The sequence below is a fragment of the Coturnix japonica genome, chromosome 7, assembly GCF_054131305.1.
Source record: "Coturnix japonica strain WE chromosome 7, WE-NBRP24, whole genome shotgun sequence".
NCBI classification, from domain to species: domain Eukaryota; kingdom Metazoa; phylum Chordata; class Aves; order Galliformes; family Phasianidae; genus Coturnix; species Coturnix japonica.
This window is the reverse complement of record NC_140669.1, coordinates 20,842,116-20,864,551: the sequence shown is the minus strand read 5'-3', so window position 1 is coordinate 20,864,551 and position 22,436 is coordinate 20,842,116. Positions and strand designations below refer to the sequence as shown.

Below are 22,436 nucleotides of genomic sequence, written 5' to 3'. Positions count from 1 at the left end.
TTGTTGCCATATGTTGAATGTGTACCAGACAGCACAATGAGACTTACTGGTAGTTCAGTGTATGTATATGGCCCTTTCTCACTAGCTCCAGTGGTAAAATTTGGATATTTCTTCAGTGTTGTCATTGATTTCCCATAATAATCTGTTTTAAAAAAAAAACAAACATAGGATGAAGCAAGTAACTCTTGTAACATTTATTTTTTTGTTTTACTTCTTAGTCATCCCTACGTGCTGTGAACTTGAGAGGAGAAGAAATAGCAGTAGCAGTGGCTGTACTGGGCAACCACATAATTTTCCTGTACAGAATCATAGGGGCTGGAAGCAGCCTCTGGAGGTCGTCTAGTCCAGTGCCCCTGCTAAAGCAGGTTCCCCACAGGAGGTTGCACAGGATGGCTTCCAGGCAGATTATGAATATCTCCAGAGAAGGAAACTCCACAGCCTCTCTGGGCAGCCTATTCAGCCTGTTCACATTTAGACACCAGACTAGTCAAGTATTTTTACAAATATCAAGCTTCAGAGTGAGGTATTACTTGGTTTAAAGTATATCCTGACTGCAGCCAATACATTTTTACTCCAGTTTAAGCTCCAGTTTTAACTTTCTCCAATATGTCTTCATGTTTCCTTTAATATTCAGTTTTCTCATTTAGCTCTATACCAGATATTTTTCTGTTTGCTAAGCACTCATTAAGGATATTAGAGAGATTCTTCATGTAGGAATGGAATCTTGACTGCTCAGCATTGCATAAGTGATCTGCTGTGCTGCAGTGCAACTGTTTTAACTAGGTCCTGCCAGAGCTACTCTGTGGCATGGAGGAGGTAGCAGAAGGAAATGACCCTTTCTTCTGTGTGCTTGCAGTCAGTTCTTGTCCAGCACAGATCTGCAATGATGTGGGCTTGAGTGTGAGCAGTAGTTACATTGGAGAAGTCTATTATTTGTCGGGCAATTTCAAGTCTAAAATATTATCATCAAACTTGTCTTCTAGGAGAGTGTGTCATTCTCCTTTAAGACTTAGGTCACCACGTTCAGTGCTGTTTCTACTATCACCTTCAAACATTCACATAATAATCATAAAACATACCTTCTATTCCCACTCTTTTCATCATTCTTGTCCTTATACTTTCTGCTTAGACCGTTACGCTTACGTAATCATTAAGAGCTTGTTTGAAACCTTTCTTATCCAACTGGGTGGTACATTTAGAGATTACAAAAATCTGAGTTTTGATTGCAGTGAATCAGGATGTGTAATATGTAAAATATCTATTGTTGTTCTTTCTCCTGGCAGTTACATACTTATTTCTCTCTCTTGAAGAAAGCTCTTGAAAACAGAATCATCTTTGTTAGGGCAGCGAATTATCCAGGGCAGAGTGAACACACAGTATGTGAACATCTTATCTGTTATTATTCTCAGAATATGCGAAAAATATGAGTAAGCAATCCTTTGTAACAAAAGCATGTAGGGTGACTATATTTTCTCTTCAAGTTGAATACAATTCTACTTGACTAGTACTAAAACACCAGAGATACGATGTGTGAGAGGTCTAACTACAGCTGAAATTAAAATACCTTTCTGCATTTTATAAATGCCACACATTGAAACACCAGAAGGAGGAGGGCTTTTAATCTTATTTCCATTCTTTATTAAGATGCTTTGTGCAATTAGTTGTGTTTCTATTGGAATAAATGGTAATTTGGAATTCATCCAAATTGAAAACCTAAATGAAAAAGGAGCATTAGTGGTGGGCTGCATGCTAAAAGAGGCAAACTTCTCTAGGGCAGATCTGTTCATGCAACTTGGCCCTGCTTAAATAAAATCTATAGAATCCATGTGGAATTTAAGAGGGAATGTAGTACATAGGAGGAATGGGAATGCAAAAGAAAACAGATTTTCAGCCAGAAGGGCAATTCACTTATAGTTTAATGAAAATCCCCTAAAACCAGACAGAATTATGTATGCTGTGTTGAAATTTTGTTCTGGAATTAAAATGAAAACCTATAAATAAATGCAAAAATATTACTGTGTACTTTACATTTTTGAATCGAGTGTGTTTCAGGAGTGGCTGATATAGGACTTTGTTGCCAAATGAAATTATGGTGTATTCAGGTATCAGTGCTATGAAAGTACTCTTGATGCTGCTGTAGGGTATAGCGTGTCACTGCTTCCAATTATAAATTCCACTCTGCAGCTGGTTGTTTGGCCCTTTCAAAGTGTTCGAAATGCATGAAATTTTACCTAGCTTATTCAGGCCCCTATAAATTATAAATATTTTTTCCTGCTGCCTTTTTTTTTTTTTTTTAGCTAGAGGTTTGAAGACATTAATCTATGATGCACACAGTGGTTTGAGGGGAAATGACAAATGACTAACTTATTTTTATTTGGAGGAAGTTCTTATTGGTAATGCACATTACCTTTCTGGGGATAAATATTTTATACAGAGTTTTAGTGCACAGACTTGTGTACTGTGAACAACAGCCACATAGGACATGATGGACTGGAATGCCTCTGAAAGAGCTGTCACAGTCCATCGTGTCAATCTATGAGCTGGGGAGTGCCTGAATTCTGTGTTGGTTCTGGGGATGTTTTGATTATGTTGTGAAGAATCAAGGTAATCAGAGGTTGCAGAATCCTGATAGTTGGTTAGAAATGCTATGCTGGTTGATGCTGGCTTTCATAACTCATGTTTTCTTATTTGCAGTGCCCAGTGCTCTCCTTAAAGGCAAAGGAGACTGGGCTTTGAGAAATCAACCCATCATGATTTGTATGACAGATGTGAGGGATCTCTAACTACATGTGGATTTAATAGTTCTCATGAGCTCCCAGTGCACTGTGTGATGTTATGATGTGGAATGCTGAAAACCAAAAATCATAAAACCATGACATTATGATATCTAAATAGACAATCTGATGAAATGCTAAAAATTACATACAATCTTGTTTATAGTGAGTGTTGGAGGACACATTTGTTTCTCTACTTCTGGAAATCCGAATTACCCCCATGGAAGCTTTATTCTCATTTGTTTATTGTTTAAAGGAAGTACTTTTCCTTTGTTTGATGATAATGGCAAAGATAAGGATACTTTGTGTCCCAATGCCACAGTTTTTAAGGGTGCTTGATTTAATAGTTTTCCACTGCTGAATTCTAGAGGCAGACTGCAGATCCTTCTACATCATGTACTGCATTTGCAAAATTTCCTTCCTCCTAATACAATCACGAAGGAATCAGCTATAATTTCCATAAAATGTTGCATCAACTTACAGTTGCACAAGGTTTTCTAAGAAGGGAGGCTCTCCATTCAAGTATCACACTTAATTCCAGTTATAAAATGGGACATTAGGTCTATAGTGCTTAGTAATCTGATTAATTATTTTATTTCCAGAAACCAAATGTATATCAGAGAATTTTTCAGAGTTTCTGTAAAATATCTCTTGCAGAAAAATAAGCCAGGAAGGTGGGAAAAATTATGTTTTACTCTCTGAAATTCTGAGATCAATAATAAGGGATATTGCTCCATGGAGGAACACTGCAGTAGTCCAGTCTGGTTGTGACACAGAATAGCACATGTAAGATGAGAGCCTGAACCAAAAGAAAAAGTTGTTTTCTTGAAACAAAAAATTCTAGCTAGCACTGGACTTTGGATCTATCTCTGAATTCTTGATCAGAATATCTTGACTGGAAACAATAAAATTAGCCAGTCTTGAAGACCTTTTGGCTGTGAATCTTTGTAACAAAAGGATGGAATCCTTATTATCTCCTACTGTGCCATCAATATGTCACTTTCTCAAAACACTTTTCTTTGTATAAAGGCATCACCTTTACTTCAAAGAGAGCTACAGTCAAAGTGTTCTCATATAAGCTTCAATTTAAACTAAACTCAAGGGAAACCCAATCCTGCTGTATAATCTATGAGTATGATACATCAAGCTAAGTGTGACAGCTAGCTATTAGCAATACAAATTAGAATGCCTACTTTAATACGAGAAAGGTCGGAAATGAATGCTGGAAAGTTCTCAGGATAAAGTCCGATGACAGGTGAACACTTAGCCAACTTTCTTAACTTAGAGAAGAATCCAGTGCTATCAGTCTCATCAGAGTCTGTAGAATGACAAAAACTTCACAGAATAAGAAACAGCAAAAAAATCTAAAATGGTCTTGAAGAACAGTTTGTTTTGGCCAATTACAAAAGAATATGCATAGCTAATTAGATCAATATTCTCATCACTGAACCCAAATCTCTAATTAGGGAAGCCAGGAGATGCTTCATCAGATCTTCTGTTCCTCCTAAACAGGATGATTAAACAAAAGAGACAGTGACAAAACAAGTAACACAACCTCTGGTTATAAAATATTGTGTTTACTACAACATGAAGTATCTTATAAAAAATTTGCACGATGTGGTAGCTAGCAGGGATTGGAGGAGATAGGCCAGTTCATTACTGTTGTAAACATGAATGGTGAATGCATTAGACCTTTCCATCAAAAATACAAATGAATACACAAATAAACATAACATTTTTTGTGCTTTTGACCAAAATTATTTCACCAATTCTCCTGTTACGTTTCAGGAGTATCACAAAGCAGAGCTATGTTTTTGAGATTGCCATTTCACTTTGTGCATGTCCCCTCTGTTCTCCTGGCTATGTAACTACATCAAGTTTGAGAGCTTTCCCATAAATGTAACATCATCACATTTTGAACATAAAGAGGAGTTCTGCATTGTTGCTGTCTTTTCATCTATTTCTTCACTCTGTGACAAGCAGTAATGGAAAAAGAAACATAAGGGACTGTCTACTAATTTTGCTAGCTGGGTAGCTAGAATCTTGGCCTCTGTATAAAAGCATAGCTTTAAATACACACCGTAGTTTTGGTCCAGCCAGCGCTTCCTCATTGTCACTTTAAAAACTTTTTATTGTGAATAATCACCTCATACAATAATTAAGCCACAGATACTTCAGTTATTAACCTTTCTTTAGCCACTTTCACATTAATGTGTTCTATTTGGCTTATATGATATTTATACATGGAATTGTTTTAATCACAAATGTTTTCTACAAATACAAACTAATACAAAACTGCTTTCTACCCTTTTAGAAATACAGTAATGACTACGTTTTAGTGACTCTTTCCAGATCTGCCTCCTTTTGGAGTCTATAAATACAGATTTTCATTTTGACAAATAAATTTGTAAAAATAATCTGCTAAAATACATTTTTTATTACAGCAGAATGATACCATGAATCACATGGTAACACATTAGAGTGACTAGTATCAAAGGACCCCATGGGGAATTTAGGAAAAGGTAGTTAAGCAATTAATGAAGATATTTAAAATCCTAATATGGCAGAGACAGCTTTGAAGGCAGCAAGGGATTAATATTTATTTAATAGATTGTCAGATTCTGTGCCAAAAGAAAGAAATGTAACAGAAGCCACTCTGCTCTGAATGCAAGCATGCACAGTTTGAAGAATATTTTGCTGCAACAGTGACATCAGCACATCATACATTGTCATGATAGATAGGAAAAAGGATTTTGCCTTAAAGATTGAATTGCCTTAGTTACTTTTGACCGTTTTGGCTGAAAATTTCAAGCTCTGTCAGAAAGCATTGAATGTAATGTGCAACATAGAAGAAACATATTGCTACTTTACAAAAGTGGCTTAGATTGGTTATTTACAGATAGTGGTGGCTGCACTGAGATTTTTAATAGAGTTGATATGGCTATCACCCACTTTCTTTTAAGAAGTTGTGTGTATCAGAATCAATCTTTACAGTTTCCTAAATCTCCATCATCTTGTATCATTGTATCTTTTTCTGGTTGGGCCTTATTTTTCTTCTCAACTGCACAAAGCTCCAACTTTTATTTTAATTACGATGATTGTCAGAAACCATGGCTGACCATACGCAGCATTGTTTCTGTGATGCTGTCAATTAGGAGTGTGAAAGATAGCTTTAAAGTTCCAAATCTGGAAGTCACTGAGTGTTCAGCTTCCTTTCTGTAGGTTTTCAGAGCACTGATCGGTTCTCAGTCTTCTCACTTAAAAAAAATTGAATAAATAAATCTGCTAAGGAGAGCCATGAGTAAAACTATTTTTGATGTATTTGCTCTTTTCAAATGCAAGTAGTAGGGTTGTCTTACATCCCCATGGCCCTCGGAAAAAATGAAATTGTGGCTAAAAGCCATCCTGTCGTAATTCCATCCAAACTGAACTAAGAAGTGACAACTGTTCCCTTGGTGGCAGTTTAGGGAGATTTTCATGGAGAAGTACATAGCCGAAGAAAATGCAGGAAGTATTTCCATTTTTTTAAATCAGATATTCTCATGTGCAGAAGCTTATAGGCTTCAAAGAGTGCAGTAATACTTAGAGATTGAATCTATTCCTCAGCTCGCATTACTTCTTTGATAGCAGTTCAATACAAATTGGTACAAACCATAGTTGAATGCATCTAAAATCATTAGGCGAGCTATTCTTTAAAATTACACTTGGCATCACTGTCTTCAGAAATAGACCAGTAGCAAAGCTGAATGGAAAGTTTAGAGTTAATAATTCTATGCAATAATGATGAGGCAGATGGGATTTTTCTATAAAACTTCTGCTTAGTATATAACAGGTTCTTTATTTAATTTCTTTTAGACCTTGACACAATCAAACTCATTGTTTAAATTGCAAACAGCCTTTGTTTTCAGCATGTTGATTTAAGGTGAATTCCTCAGTAAACAATGATTAGCATGTGTTTAACATGGAGAAAATAGCTTTACACATACCATTCTATTTTCAGAAACTGTCTAAAATTTCTAAACAAAATCTTGTAAATTTAGTAACTACCCCTATGTATCCCTCCTAGGATCATATGCTAATGTAAAAGATGCTCCAATAATTAGGCCCAAAGCCCACTGAATTCAACACCTTCCAATTAGCACACCCCAGCTTGAATACCACCATTAACATTAAACAACAAAGACAAAAATGGGTATCAATTCACATAATAGAAAATAATTGATGAAATTGGAGGGTGTGATTATTTGTGATTACTTTACAGTCATGCACTGAAAGTAGGAGAACACCAGTTAGTAGTTAATCTCTGGCTACCTCTTTGAAGATAATGAAATTGGCTTCCTACTGATGATTATTCATTAACAATTAATTCTTTCTTGGTGATCTGCTTCATTTTCAGCTTCTCACCGCAAACATGCAATGGAATAATTACAAGTGGAAATGAAAAAGCAATTAGTGGCAGATAATGCCAACATCTGATTAAAAAACAGTAGAACAGATTAGCAGTTCGGTAACTGCAATTCTGCTGCCTTCAGCAGGGAGATGTAAGTTACGCAGCAATATTACAGTTCAAGCTGTGTTTCCCTTTTTATTGCTTCTCCTACATCATGATCTGCCACATTAAGTGCCTTCTCTTCATCTTGGGGGCACTCACTTGTTGTAAATAAATTCTGAAGATGGAGTAAGTATTATAAGTATTATTTGAGATCATTTGTCATTCTTCATGCTGAGACACTTAAACCAAGTCTTTTTTTTTTTTCTTCTTTTTTTTTTCTTTTCCCTTGCTGTTGCAAACAAACATAACAGGACTTCTAAAATTGTAGTTACTTAATTATTTCTTTGAGGGGATGATGGTTTGAAATTTACTGTAGTGAAGTGTCTGGAGACAGAGATCTTGGAATTTAGACACCCCTCCCAGAGACTGTTTTCTCGTAAATGAGAGAACACAACAGCTGTCTTCTGGTCCAGCAAATGGCAGTTATCATTCCTGTCGCAAGCTTATCTGCTTATCTTGTTTTTGAAATGTTTATTGCGATTCTGCAGAGTCTGCAGATCAGCACCACAGAAATTCAAAACATACATAATAATCTTTAAAAAATATGGGTAATTTACATCATACAGTGCCTCAAAGCCCATAAATGTCAAATGTGTTTAGCAAGAAACTCAGCTAAGCAAATAAATATTTAGCAGGAAATCTACGGGGATCTGATACCTGTGCCTAAGCCCAACTAGCACACACAAACCACAAAAACCAAAACGATGAGTCTCAGCTGTCTCAGTAATTCGGCACTACATTCTTGCATTGCCAAACCTTCAGCAATGCTGCACCTCAGCCGAGAGCAGAGTTTATGTGGAATAAGTTTAGGAAATGATTTCTTCTCAAATTTTGGTTAGGAAAGTGACTTGTTAGAGCTTGGTCATTTCACAGTTTTAATTTAGAAATGAAAGTTCAGAAAACGGTGAATAAGCACAGCTGGTGAGGTGGGCATTCAGATGTATTAATGTCAGGAACATCATTAACCACTCTGTCAGAAAATGACTAATAAGATAAAAGTACAAGTTGGTTTATTTTTCAGTTTGGAGTTCTCACAGTAGTCAATGGTGTCATGTGCCTATGGTACATTGGCTTTTTTTTTCAAAGCAAAGAACAGAATTATAGGACTTAAAGTTGCTTGGTCAGCTTGAGAGCCTGCCTGTCGGGTTTTTGTAAAGGATGACTGTGTTTAGAGCTTTCTCTGTGGGGAACTGTGAGTGACCTCCAGAATCATGGAAAACAGAGTGTTTTTCTGTGGTGTTTTTACAAGGTTTCATTCTTCACATTTGCTACCAAAGATGCATAATGGAGATGTGCTGAAATATTTGTGCTAGACTCCTGATTTACAGTATTTCCTTCCTTGTCCTAAGGACAATTATGGTATGCTAGGAGAATAACTTTGTGACTTTGGTGTTTTCTTCATTATCTCTGGTTTTTAATTTTCTATACTTTCTTGCAAACGTTCAGGCAAAATCTTTGAAAAAACTTGAATCACTGTCTTGACTTACAACTCTCTTCCATAAGGATTTACTTTGCTTGCTCCCTCTAAAGCCTGTGCTTAAGCATATCACTGATTCTTGAAACATCTTCTCTAATTTTCTACCTTCCTTATCTGTTCCTAGCTGTTTCCTTCACCTTTTCCTCCAGTAAACGAGAGTGGTTTTATTTCCCCAATTGTCAGCAAAACATTTATTTCAAAACACTTTTGTTCTATTATCTCTTTCTACATCTATAATTCATCTGTGTGGACTTTTCACATGTGTTGACTCATATTCTCCTGGGGATGTTGAACCTGAGTCCTTATTAAATTTCTCAGATGATTTATTTATTTATTTATTTAGTCAATCAGCTTTGAAACATTGCGTAGCTAAGCTTTTATCCTACATTTACTACTGTGGAAACTGGGCATCTACAGTAAAAGCTTCCACAGAGTTATTATTTCCTGTAGCTTTTTTGTTTTTACTTTTTATCAGCTACGGTAACGTCTTCTCAGTAATCTAGACTTCCAGCCATCTTTATTACGTAATTAAAGTGTTAAATATAAAGAAGCAGCAGTATTTTTAGTATTCTTAGCAGCATTTTCTGCCAGTGAAAGCTTTCATTTTGCTTGTTGATTGTTAGCAGCAAATACTGAAATAAAACCTGTAAAACCCACAGTATAAAGAGCACTGACCAAATATTCTAATCACATATTTGTTGGAATATTCAGCAAAACCTCTTATGAGAATAAGATGGTGCTACATGACCAAGGAATCACTGTAGTAACATGTTTCTTCCATTCTGTAATCTCGTTTGGTAAGACTCCCTGTGCAGCTGAAGTAGATAGCTGAACTCCATGTACAATGTCAGTGGAGCCCTGGTGACACTGCACTGATCTGTGGAGCTCTCTATTAGTACAGCCATTATTTGGTTACACAGGAATTTCTTGGATTAGGATTGTAATTTTAGGGGGGTTTGTTTGTTTGTTTGTTTGTTGTTGTTTTTTTAAGAAAAGCTAGTATACTTGGAATTTTTTGTGTGGTTTTTTTTTCAGTTGACATCTTTCGGCACAAGGTTTTGTAGTCAGTGCTTTGTGATAAATTGATCTCATTCAGATATAAAAAAGAGGAAAAAAATCATGGAAATTACAGCATTGTGTGACAGCTCATTGTGACTGGCTGAGTCTGCCTGTATGAGAAGCTACAAGATATGGTTTTGTAGCTTGTGGTAGCAAGGGTAGTGGGAGGATGGTTCGACTACATGATCTTGTAGGTCCTTTCCAACCTTGTGATTCTATGATTTCATTTGCCCTGTTTGCTGGAGAACTTTGTTATTAGCAAAGCATTTTCAGGTGAAAAATTGTCATCTAAGAAGCCCTTCAAACTTTTATATTTTTTATTCAAGATTTATTTATTTAACATCTCCTCCTTTCATTTTGCAATTAGTAGTTCAAATATGTATTAATGCAGCACATTTACTTAGGAACTTAAAGTAAACTTAAGTAGTACTTAAAGTATTATGTGTTTTGAAAAAATTAATAAAAAATAATCTTAGTAGTCAGTGAAAGCCCATCCACCAGCCTCTCCAGGTGTCCTGAGAATGGGATCCTGCATGGCTGCTTGGCAGTAGCAGTATCAGTAAAATGGTGTTTGTGGCACATGCAGATAATACTTCTTACAGTTCTTATCCATTACCCATCAGGTACAGCAAGTCCCCTTTGAGAACATGGGTTTCCCACACTAATGCCACCACACACACCACCACAGATCTAATTTTTCTTTACAGTGCCAGATATCATGGGCAGATAATCCCACACCTGGTTTCTGCCATACTGATATCTTCTGTGTGACTGGACATATGGTTGACCTATTCACCACCACTTCTAATAGACAGGAAAAGCTTTACAGCAGGTTTTTATCAGCTGACTTCCAGAACGTCTGGTTAAGCAATAGGCAGATGAGACTTACCTGACATTTCTTCAGTCTTGGGCAATTCAAGATCTCTACCTTGCTACTCAACTTCTGTCTTTCCTAGAAGCATTTAGAAAGGAAGAGCTATAGTTTGTCTGCAAAATAACAAATGCAGAAGAGAGCCAGCAGTAGAAGGTATTTTGTGCTGACAAGTCTGTTGTTATGGCTGAGGATTTAGATCACACAAGCCTGTGTGCTTGTGTTACTTGCCAGTACCACACTGTCAAAAGCAACTGCAACAGAAATAATCACTGAACTATTGTGGAAACCAAGGGTTTTCACTGTTCGCTGTTAATATAGCGAAACAGATAACCTTTTCTTTGTGTCTGATGTTAGGGACTAATTAATTTATTGTGCCTGTGATTCTATGTAGTTTAAGATGCACATAGCTTGGCATGGTTTAGTGACAGCTCTAAGAACCAAGAAAATCTATATATGAAAGAGTGTTTAGAAACCACTGTCATTGAGATAATGAGTTCACTTGCAAAAGATTGTGAGAGTAGCCTATGTGGTACAAGCACACAGGATCTACACAAACTGAGTAACAAGTGTCAGAGAACTCATGTACATTCATAAAGGAACCAAACTATTCATTTCAGAAGTAATTTTGCCTTGTACAAAGGTAACACTGTCTATGGGTTACAAAGTACGTGTGTAACTACCAATTTAAGAAGGTTAAACTAAAATGTAAAATGACCCTTAGAAAATTCTGGTTAAAGTCGGTTGTATTTCACAGCCTGCTTGAATTGCATGGATATTCCTTCTCTCAAAAGACCTCTTCTACAGTGAAATGACTACCATCTTTTCTTCCATTGAAGATGCATCATAGTTTCAAGCTCAGAGCTCTGTTAGTCACCACCTGAAATCCTCAAATTCTTAGATTAGTCTGGGAGTTACATTTACAGTTAAGAAGTAGAAAAAAATACTACGGGTAGTATTTTTAGGTTCAAAGCATAGTATAACATCGGGAAAAACATGTAGAAATAATTTTAAAAAACCCAGTATCTTACTATCATTCCATGCGGTTTTCGTATGCTTATTGCAATGATTTGGCAGTGAGCGTGATATAATCTAGTATAAAGTATAACAGAGAATAAATCAAAGAAAGCCTATAAACATAGTTTGCAGCCTCCTGCACCCCAATAGGGTGTAGGCTGAGATGTTGAAATGTCATGCCATTGGTATGATAAGAAATCACCACTATTAATAGGGAATCATCTTCATTCTGATGCCATTAATAAGGCTGGGGGAACAGCACAGCTCACGCAACAGCCAAACATATTCAGAGAAACACAAACTTTTGATAGATCTTTTGTCCACTTTACCTTTTATATTAAAGATGTAGACACAGGAATTTATACTACCTACTATGTATCTGATTCAGTTTCTCTCAGCTCAGCAAACCAAGATGGTATATTATGCTTTATGCCTGTACTTTGCTTCTCATCTATGAAAATGTTTCAGTAGTTGGAATTAGTCCTTCACAGAATAGTTTTTCCAGGATAACCTCTTTCCTCTCTGACTCTTCTGTTCCTTTGGTGTTCAGTTCTCAGACTTTTCTCCACTGAATGCTGCTAAACTGTAAGAAGTTGATGAAAACCTGCAGTCTTGCATGAAGGAAACATCTCAGCAGCTGACTGAGTCTAAAAAGGGTTGAAAATAACCCATGAGAATAACAGGAAACAGTTGTGAAGTTCTAAATATTCACCTACTCAGATTTTCAGTGCACTTACAATGGACCATGGTCCCACTCCTTATTTAGTTTTTATTTTAAAAATGCACTATAGCCTACAAAATACTCTTTTGTGGTGTTGAGACAGATTTTTTTTTCTATTTCTACAAGAAAAAGCAAGGTTTCACAGCTCTTTTATCACATTACAAGTCTTCCTGTGCTGTGCATCACGGTCATGCAGGCACTAGTAAATGAAGCTTACCAGGTTACCCAAGCACAGCTCAAGGGATAGCATGTACTAAAAATACAAGTAGATGCTCTACAATTACATGAAGTGCATACAGATATTTCGTTGTTTTGTAAGGTGAAAAAGATCCTTTTACCAAATGCAAACACTGCAAATGAAACGACAACAGCAGCAGATGCTAAAGAAAATATTCTAATTAAGATTATTTCATCAAACATTTTAAAAGCCATTTTAAAAAGCTGTGTGATACTAAGTCACTGGAAGAAACGTTAAATACACTTGCATCTACAGGAAAAATAAAACTCTAGCCGAAGCTGCCTTTTCAAGTGTGAAGACAAACTACTTTTAAAACTGTTTATTTATTTATAATCCAGTTGTGCTTCACACACTGTTAAGGAAAAGTATATACACTTAAGAAAAACAACCACAAACTGTTAAGAAATATAATCCACAGTAAGGTGGTTACAGTTCAAAGCAACAGAAGTTTTGTCTGGGTTAGGACTGCAGAACACCTTTGGTGCAGCAGATGAATTGCTTATTTTGTCACGGGGGGGAATTTTCAGATCAATTTTCAAATACAAGGAATTCTTTCCTTGGTGAGCCAAGTTTTGTTCTCAACAAAATCTGAATCAAAATGACAGGACAAAGACTGAACAATACAACGAGTCTGCACTTTGATTCCATCATTGGATGAAAATCAAAAGGTAGAACTTTGTCTCAATTCCTTAATTGAATTCCAGAATAACCTTATTCTGAAGTACCTTCTTCTATTTCTGTGTCTTTGCAGAGCAGTTAGTTGAAGTATGAGCAAGTAAGAAGGCTTCTTCTAGTACCCTCCACAGGGAGTGGCTTTTAGGCAGTGATGGGGGAGAAGGGAAAGCATTAATATCCCTAGCTGGTGAACAATTGCAGTGCATACTGGAATAAACTGTGGCTGTTCAAGTAAATAATTTGGTTTACACTGATGCCATTCTCTGACCATAAAAGTCCTCTACAAGAAGCTCCACCTGAGCTCATCAACTGGCTTGCCACGTGGCCAGGGCTCACTTGGATGGCTTTTAGTTTTGTATTTGTTTTGCATGGGTGCTTTTTAGATGAGAAATCTCTCATAATTTTATTCTCATTTTCTCTTCCTTCTTGAAGCAGCTTGGCCACAAATGCATGAAAAAGTAAAAAACAAACAAACAAACAAAAACAAAACCAAAAAAAAAAAAACAAACCTCAAATTGAAAGCCTCTAAAATTATGTTCCAACTGTGGATGCTACTTATAGAATATTACTAATATCAACTATTTTCAGCAACCATGTGGGACAAAAAAGTAGATGTTGAGAACATTAGAGCTCAAGCAAAGCATTGCAGAACATTTCCTCTTTGTACAAACAGTCCCTTTGTTACTCCTATGTCCATCAACTCTAGAGTTACTTTTTAAAAGCCTGATAGTAAAAGCTGAGCTCATGAGAACTGATCAGCCTGAAAACTTGCTGCAAATCAGAAAACCTTGCAGAGACTTCCAGATCAATGCTCCCACTACTTGTGAATGTGATTAGATCTTGCCAGAGAATGCAAACTCCCAAGCTGTTTTTATTTTCATCAAATGAGAAGAGGAGCATCCAGGAAATCCTTTAAGGGCTTTGAATGACAAGGATATTGTAACAATTATCAATTAGAGTGATATTCAAGGCTGCTGATGCTCTAGTTGCCATAAAAAATACTACTAATTAGTTGTTTAGTCATTTAAAAAACAGGTAGATGAAGGATGGAGATATGTCATTTCCTTCAAAATACATCAGGGGAAGGAAACACATGAATATTTAAATAGCCCAAGTCAATTCAGTTGAAATAGTGACGTTAAAACTACTAAATATTTATACCAGATGGAGGGAAAGAAATGGTGACTGTGGGCTTGGGCACGATAGATTCATAGTGGCAGACTGTCACAACTGCAAGGCAGGGCTTCTCTTCTTTTCTGACTAACTGCTCTCTTGCTGACTAATGAAAGCCAGGCTGCAGCAGAAAAATGTAAGTCAGCCCCGGAATCTGCCATATACTGGAAGTGGATTTTTTTTTTTTTTTGCATATTCATATGCAGTTATGGTAGATGGCTTCTCAAAGAGTGGAAGAACTCTTGTCTAATAGTAATTCTTAGCAGATGTTGAAATTTCTGGCTCATGCAGGGAGCTAAGTTCTTCTGCTACTGTAAGAAAGTGTGTTCTCAGTAGCCCTTGCTATGATTGTCACAGTAAAGAAAATTTCACCTGGAATTACTGGAAGTGAAATTTTCTAAAAAACTTTTTTTTTTTTTTTTCCAGATAAGCAGTATTCTTTATAACTTTTTCTTCAATTGAACATTTTACCTTTTACCTAAGCCCTTTCATTCACATTTAATCTCGAGATTTGAACTTTACAATTCAAAGTTTTCATCTGAAAGTTATATCTGTATTTATGAAAAGAACTATGCACCTAGAGAAAAAATGTGTTTCTGTCCTATATATGTGTGGTAAATAGACACTGGACAGTTAATTTTGGACTAGTGTCATCAAGATGGAGTTTCTGGATGACTGTGCTTGTCTTCATTTAAATGGATTGTGACATCATGTCACAAAAATGAAATTGGCTAGAATGGCTAGAATTGATGAATGATTGTCATATTTCTCACAGAAACAGAATATAACATCTTTGGATTGTCTTGCTGCCCGTGGATAGAAGCCACTTTTGAAAAGTTTTGAATAATCTATCAAAGCAGAACAGTCTGCACATATCCGTTAGTGCTGGTGTGAAAGCTGGGAGGGAGAAACTTGTCCTCTGCACTTGGATCTTCACAAGTATCTTTAAACATTTCATGGCCCTTTGATCATTTGCCAGCTGGATCACAGCTAGCACGTTTACAGCCAGAAATAAGAAACTCCTCCACAGTTAGGACAACTCCACAACTGGGCTGGACTTGCAGCTGGGCAGTGTCTGTGATGTTTTGTGCATCACTGAGAGTTTGTTCTGAATTCTCTGTTGAAAACATGAAGTTGAGTGCATAGTAAGGGTGAGACGTTAGAAAAGGAAAAGCCTTTCTGGAAAGTGGGGAGATAACATGGTAAAGCTCCTTTCTCGTTTAGTGGTGAAGGAGGTGTTTGTGGTCTGCGGTAAATGAGAAGTGTTTTGGGGTTGTGTGCATATTCAGCAATGTATTTTATCTGTAGGAACACATGCGACAGTTGTAGCCCTGTATATTTTTCACAGCAGAGGTAGAAAAGCAAAAGCCCTACCCTTTCCTTTCTACAGATCTGGCTTTTGTGGTGTTTTTCTTCTAATGGAGGTGCTTGAGTGGGGTAGTCTGCTGAAATGATACTTGAGGCATTAACAAAGAACTAAAAGAAAGAAGCTTATTAGCCTTTTGTTTTCACATCTGTGAGTGAGGCTAGTGCCTGTAAACTGCACTTCTGACACTTTCTTTTAACATCTTCCACCCAGAAATGCAAAAAGCCTGTCGCTGGTTTGCTCTCTTTGTATAAGATTACACGAAGGTAAACTCTACTTTTACTCTGTCCCAACCAGAGACCTGCTGTGGTTAACAGCAGACCACACCTCAACTGAAAGGTTTTGCAGAGAGGCATTCTGCTTTAGCAGGTTGCTTAGTGCACTAGCTGCATAGCTGCGTACACAGACTCTAAGAAAAACTACTAGAAAACTGTTGCAGTGATCATCTAAAACTATAGAATAAATAATTCTCTTGGCTGGAGTTGCAGGCTTGGAAAGGCAAACCTAGATGTTCTATGCATTTAAGAACATGTACCCAAACCTGATTTGTCTGTTTCACCTCTTTCTCTCATATTCTTCTCATACCTACCCCTTTTGGCTCAAAAATAAAAAAATTAAAAAATTTTTAAAAAAATAAAAATAAAAAATCCACAAAACATGGATCAAAAACTGCAAGTTGATAGCAACCTGGGAACCTGGGCTTCCTGAGCTTAGGGCCTGACAAAGGGTGACTAATGCATAAGATGTAGGGAAGCAAAGCTGATGTTTCTGTGGACTCTGGCTTTCAGCAATGCAGACAGCACTGGCATTACAACTGGGAGAATAAAAATTAAAAAGGTTCAGAAACATGCCCAAACGTAATGTAAATTGTGTTCTTCTCCATGACATTTTGAATCTTACCATTTTGCTTCCATAAGTGTCAGTAGAAAGTCAATTTCAGATAAAATTTTGCATCTCCTGAGGCAAAAATAAATAAGTAAATAAATAATGTACTTCTCAAACTGGATATAATCAAACACCTTTGTTCACTCCTTTTGTGAACTGGACAATAGTCTTTAAGACCGAGGCACATCAAAAACTTCCAATAAACTTAGAAAAAAAATTATATTTTGTCCATATCCTTATGGTTTGACAAATTAAAAACCAAAAGGTCTCCCCTCAGGTTTATGAGACAAAGATGATGTCCAGCAACTTGTCTTAGTGTAGAAGAAATAGTGCTTGAAAGAAATATTTCTATGGAAATGATCTGTCCCATGCTATAAACCTCCTGTTTACTTCTTCATGTACACAGTGAATTTTTTAATGCCTCTGTCAGAAGAAATATGGAGTGACTAAACAAACCTGTCCATGCTTCTGTAATGCAAAAGCAAATCTATTAAATGAAAACCTTTCAAAGCAACTAGCTCCAGAAAGTATGCATCTTCCTCTTGGGTGGATTGAAAAGGGAAAAGAAAGAAAACAGTTGTTTTTCACATCGCAACACATTTCCCTTACAAGCAGCTGGTACGGTGATCACAAAATAATCTATAAAGAATATGCTAAAACTGGTATCCACAGAGCATTGTTTGAAATATCTGTTTAATGTGCGTAAGTAACAAATACGTATGTTAAGCGCTCTATAGATTCATTTGTTCACTCAGATCATGCAGCAGAAATTATTTTGAAGCAAAATTCCTCTGTTATTAATACATTTCCTAGTACCTGTCTCATCGTGCACTGTTAAACAGATCCCATGCCACAGTGCTCATGAATTGAGCACTTTGATTATTCTTTTGCCGTGGAACACAAGTCATCTGTGTTGTAGGATATTTTTCATTTCCTAATTATTTCAGACAATAGGTCTATTCAAGATAATTCTCTACTTGATTCATGAACTTAGAACCAATATGTGCAAACTTAATTACATTTATCAGTCTTTTCAAAGCAGATAAGGAATGAGGAGTTAAATTTGCAACATCTCTGTTCATTCCTTCAGAGCACTCTGTGATATAACTTCATTACTGAGTATTGTAATATGTACTCCTTTAAGTCTGGACAGTGTTTACTCACCTTGATGAGAGTTCATTCTGACAACAGCTTATCTGGAATGTAATTCGTTATGGGGAGGAATGGCTTACGTGGTTCTCCAAGGAAATATTATTGCAGGCATCTTCTGGGTGCCTAGAGATATTCTGCAATCTTCTCACTAACTTTTCCTGAGGCAAAACAACTTCTCCATGCCACAGTGGCTACTTCACAGTACATTTGTGTAGGTGCCAAGAAGTTAGAGACTTTCCTCTGGATGGTTGTGATAAAAAGTTTAAGCTCTGTGACTTGGGGTTTTTTGGGGCCCCCTGAGCTCAGTTATTGTCCAAAGAGATCAAAGCAATGTGTTCCAGGACAGAGAAGGTAGATTCCAATTTAGGAGCTGTTGGGCTTATGCAGCAGCTGTGGCAGACGTGGAAACTGCTTCTGTCCTGAAAAGTGACTGGTATTTATGAATTGTTTGCTGGGTTATCTTTCTGCTTCAGTCTGCAAACCCAGAAGCTGAGCTGGGAAAATAAACCCAGCAACATCTCAGTGAAACACCACTCACTGCAGCACTGAAGGGACAGAATCAGAAAATAAGTAGGAAAGTACTTCTGTGGATTTGGTCTTGCTGTTACAATGCCTGCACTCAGAAGTGTCAATAGAAAAGACTTCTTTATGACTGCTGTGCTGGGTCTGGATTGTGCAGTGTGCTTCTGGCAGAGGAGGTGAAAGGAGGAAAGCCCTCTGATATGACATGAGGCAGAGACTCATTCTACTTTTAATTATGTTACATATAGTGAAATAAATTAAATGTAGGTAAACAAATTAATAAAAAGAAATGAAACATACATTATTATAATACGTAATGAATAAATAGAACAAACGTATACATACATTACATGTAGCTAGACATACAATATCTATATTTATTTTATACTATATCTATATATTTACTCATAGATACCATCTCTGATTAGAGAAGTTATTGTATAAAGCTATCTTGGCATCTTTAAACTCATCATTCAGTGATAAATATATATTGACCTTGTTCTAGACAGTCTTGAAGTAAAAATTGATTCAAGTATAAAAGTCCTGAAGAAAAAGGACTTACTTTGACATCCGTTATCATGTGCAAAATCCTTTTAGCAGCTTGCTAATGGCTGCAGATATTGACAGAATAGCTGGGTGCCACAAAGGTCACACAAGATTTCTGATAATGACATTATTCTGATGAAAAAAGGGCTTAAGATTCTCTTTGCGGTCATATTCTATGGGGGACTAAAAATGGGCATCCCAGGCCAAAGGCCTGTGTGCATTAGGATGAAAGGGTGAAGCACCGGGTGGAAAGAACAAAGAGCTGTTGTCATTTAACCTGATTATAAATCAGAGGCATAGCAATTCTTTAGTCTACTTCCCTTAAAGTGGCTAAAAATAGCAGAGGCTGGATTATGGTCCTCTCTGCTCCCCCTGCTTTCAGGCAGACATGTGCTGTTTCACCATTTCTGAAACATTTAAAGTTTTCCTTTTCTGATTTAAATATATCTTTTAAAATACAAATAACCAAAGAAGAATATTTGGTTTTAGTATTCCCTTCCAAGAATTCCCACACCAGTTTTCCAGATTTAACTGTTTTAAACACTTCATAAAACCTTATATACAATGTTAGAAAGATGTATGTAAGAATAATGCTTATTTTTACAAGTTACAGTCTTAAATTTCTCTTTTTTGTCTGTGATGAGCATCTTCAAACTGAAGATTTTTATTAAAAGATACATGCAAAAATTGCTGTGCAAAATTGAAAAGCCTAAAAATGGTAGAAAGTTGAAAACTTACTGTACAACATGAATGTGTCTCAGATTCATAGTGGTATGGGAAGCCCTGAAGGTCAGATGCAAAATCCAGTGCTTCATGATACATCACAGGTTCAGAGCATGCAGCCATGTCTCTGGCAGCACTTTTGTTAATCCCACTTCAACTTTATCAATAATTCTCTCTGAACTACATGTACAAGCAAAAGATTCTTTGATGTTTGAAAACAAAATTCAGCCAAGTTGTCTTTGGGCGAATATCTGTCATCACAAAGCCCGGTGGAACTGTTTCAAAGTCAATAGGAGCTTTTAATGAACAAGAGAATGGGATTAACAGGGGGCATGCAGGAGTGGTTGCTCTGTCCTTGTTCTTCATTGCAGACTTTACAATGCTGAATTTGTGCAGTGAACAGGAAGGAATGGTTTACAAAGAACTCCCGCATAAAATGAAGGTTGGCATAACCGGAAGAAGGGAGAAAGCTACTTGTCCAAGTCTCGTTGAGGGAAGTAACATAACACAAGAGTGAACATGCTGGGTTACCAGAGACCCATCTTGCCTCTTACACTCTTTAGTACTAGCAGTTAGTGAGTGTTACTGTAAAATAGATACAAAATAGGCACATACAGAAAATGGCTCCAGAGAGCAGGAGTGAGGCTATACAAAAGCCTACCAGCCTTGCTACTGAATACATTTGACGTGCTACTGGCAAGTTCAGGATGGCTGAAGGGCAGTTTTCTTTGCTTTCTTTTAGTTTCCTTTTGTGTCTTTTTTTTTTTTTTTTTAAATCACAACTGAAATCAAGCTAACAGTGCTACTGTAGACCAAGATACTATGTCTGTATGCAGACAAGAGAAACAGTGATGGTAATATAATAGCCCAGAACTACTTATGTACTATATGTGGCCAACAGACAACTTCATCTATGATCACACAACTGTGATAGGAAAAAGAGCTGCTTAAAAGGAATTTAGCACTACCCAGTAACTCCAGACAAAAAGTAAAGTTTAGCTACCAAAACAGAATTAAGCAGAAGCTGTTAGGCTTTTAACTTCATCTTGCTCCCACAAAAGTCTGGTTAACTACTTTAACATGAGCAGAATTAAACCTGCTGTAATTTCTCATTGGAGGTTTTATTCAGGATTGACAGCTAATGTTCTAATGATAACAAAGAATGCAGCAGGAGCAGTAGACTACCAACTGTCAAGACTGCAAAATGGAACATATTACTCTCCTGTTCTCATTGAGAGACAGCCCCAGTGCAGGTTCCCTGTGCTGAATCATCACAACCTGTTCTCCATCAGACAGGTTGCCTGTCCAAGTACTGATTAGACCTGACCTTCCCCAACATCTGAAATCAGTCAAGAGTGCAATTAAACAGTGCTGGACTATTTATAAGGCAACTGTTTAAGTTTATAAACTTGCGGATATATATATCAGGAAAGAGAGGAATTGCTTCTTAAAATCTGGTCACTGAAAATTTTAAATTTTAAAACTCTTCTTGCTGGATGCTCTTACAGGATGTCAAATAAACTCAGAGTTAAAGTTGAAAATTCTTTGATGAAATCTCAATATACATATATATGATGTTTATAGTGCCAAACCAGAGGACATTTATAGTCACATGGTATTCCTCAACTGTTAATCCTACTCTTATCTTTGCCTATTTGTAATTCATTATATAAGATTAGTAACATAAATCACATGGCACTGTTCCTACTGTTTGACTGGATGATGGTGAGTGCCCTGTTGGGGCACAAATGCCTTATTTGCAAATAAAATAAGTTGTCACTTAGTGAAGAGCCAAACATTTGTGTGGGCAGATGTCCATTAGCACAAATGTTCATGGATTAATCACCAAAAGGGGTGTGAACACATTTGAATAGAAAAGCAATTTAGAATTCAAGCAAACATTTATGAATAATTTTCCTAGCTTTTCTTTATCTTGGAGAAGGCCTAGTATCTTGATGTGGGACTTACTGATTATTTAAGTGCAAAACAAAGTACTAGAACTAACATATGTATTCCAGATTCACAGAGATATTCAGAAGTATATTTACTTCGCTTTACTGTTGATTATACTTTCTATTGCACTGACTGTAAAACAAAGCATTTTGCAAAGGACTGTACAGAACTTGCAGTTCAGTGCAGAAATTAAAGATCACTTTGGGACTACTTAAATTGATCAGATGGCTTATGTTCTTTTAGGTATTGTATGTTTTGGTGGTGTATACCCAGTACTAGCTCCATAATCCTTTTTAAGTTGAGCTTCCATTTTCAGCTGCCCTTAGCATTCTTATTATGCATGTACAAATTCAAGGATGTCCTTATACAGCTTTGCAACAGAAACTGAGGCCTTCACCTGTGAATTATTGAGTAAAAAATAAATACTTTTTTCTCCAAAATACATCCTTGCAGAAACCAGGCTTTCTTGTTGGCAAGACAGAAAACAGAAAGTAGTTCAAGTTATAGGTGGTTCCCTCCCTCCTTTAGCCAGGGTGGATTAAAAAGATGAAGCTTACTGCACAGATTTTTAACAACAAAAAAAATAGACAGTCAAAAACCCCACTTGATTATGAACATCAAAGGAGGAGCTTTGGAGAAACGTGGGCATTTGTAAGAGAGTGTGTGAACTGCATTTGCTTAACTCCTAATCCTAATATTTTGAAAGGCAGTTTGTGAGTATTAAGTGCTTGA

The 22,436-nt window shown here is 36.7% G+C and overlaps 2 long non-coding RNA genes across 3 annotated transcripts in view; one reads left to right on the top strand and one right to left on the bottom strand.

Annotated features, from left to right (window-relative positions):
- The window catches only part of LOC146760109 (uncharacterized), a 38,345-nt gene extending 19,907 nt beyond the window's left edge, over positions 1-18,438 (bottom strand). The window contains exons 1-2 of the long non-coding RNA XR_014948334.1: positions 17,973-18,438; positions 10,752-10,814 (exon numbers count right to left, since the gene is read on the bottom strand). This is a non-coding gene — a long non-coding RNA (uncharacterized LOC146760109). The remainder of the gene's footprint in view (positions 1-10,751; positions 10,815-17,972) is intronic.
- LOC107316611 (uncharacterized) overlaps positions 1-22,436 on the top strand; it is a 155,178-nt gene that overhangs the window by 29,619 nt on the left and 103,123 nt on the right. The window lies entirely within an intron of this gene.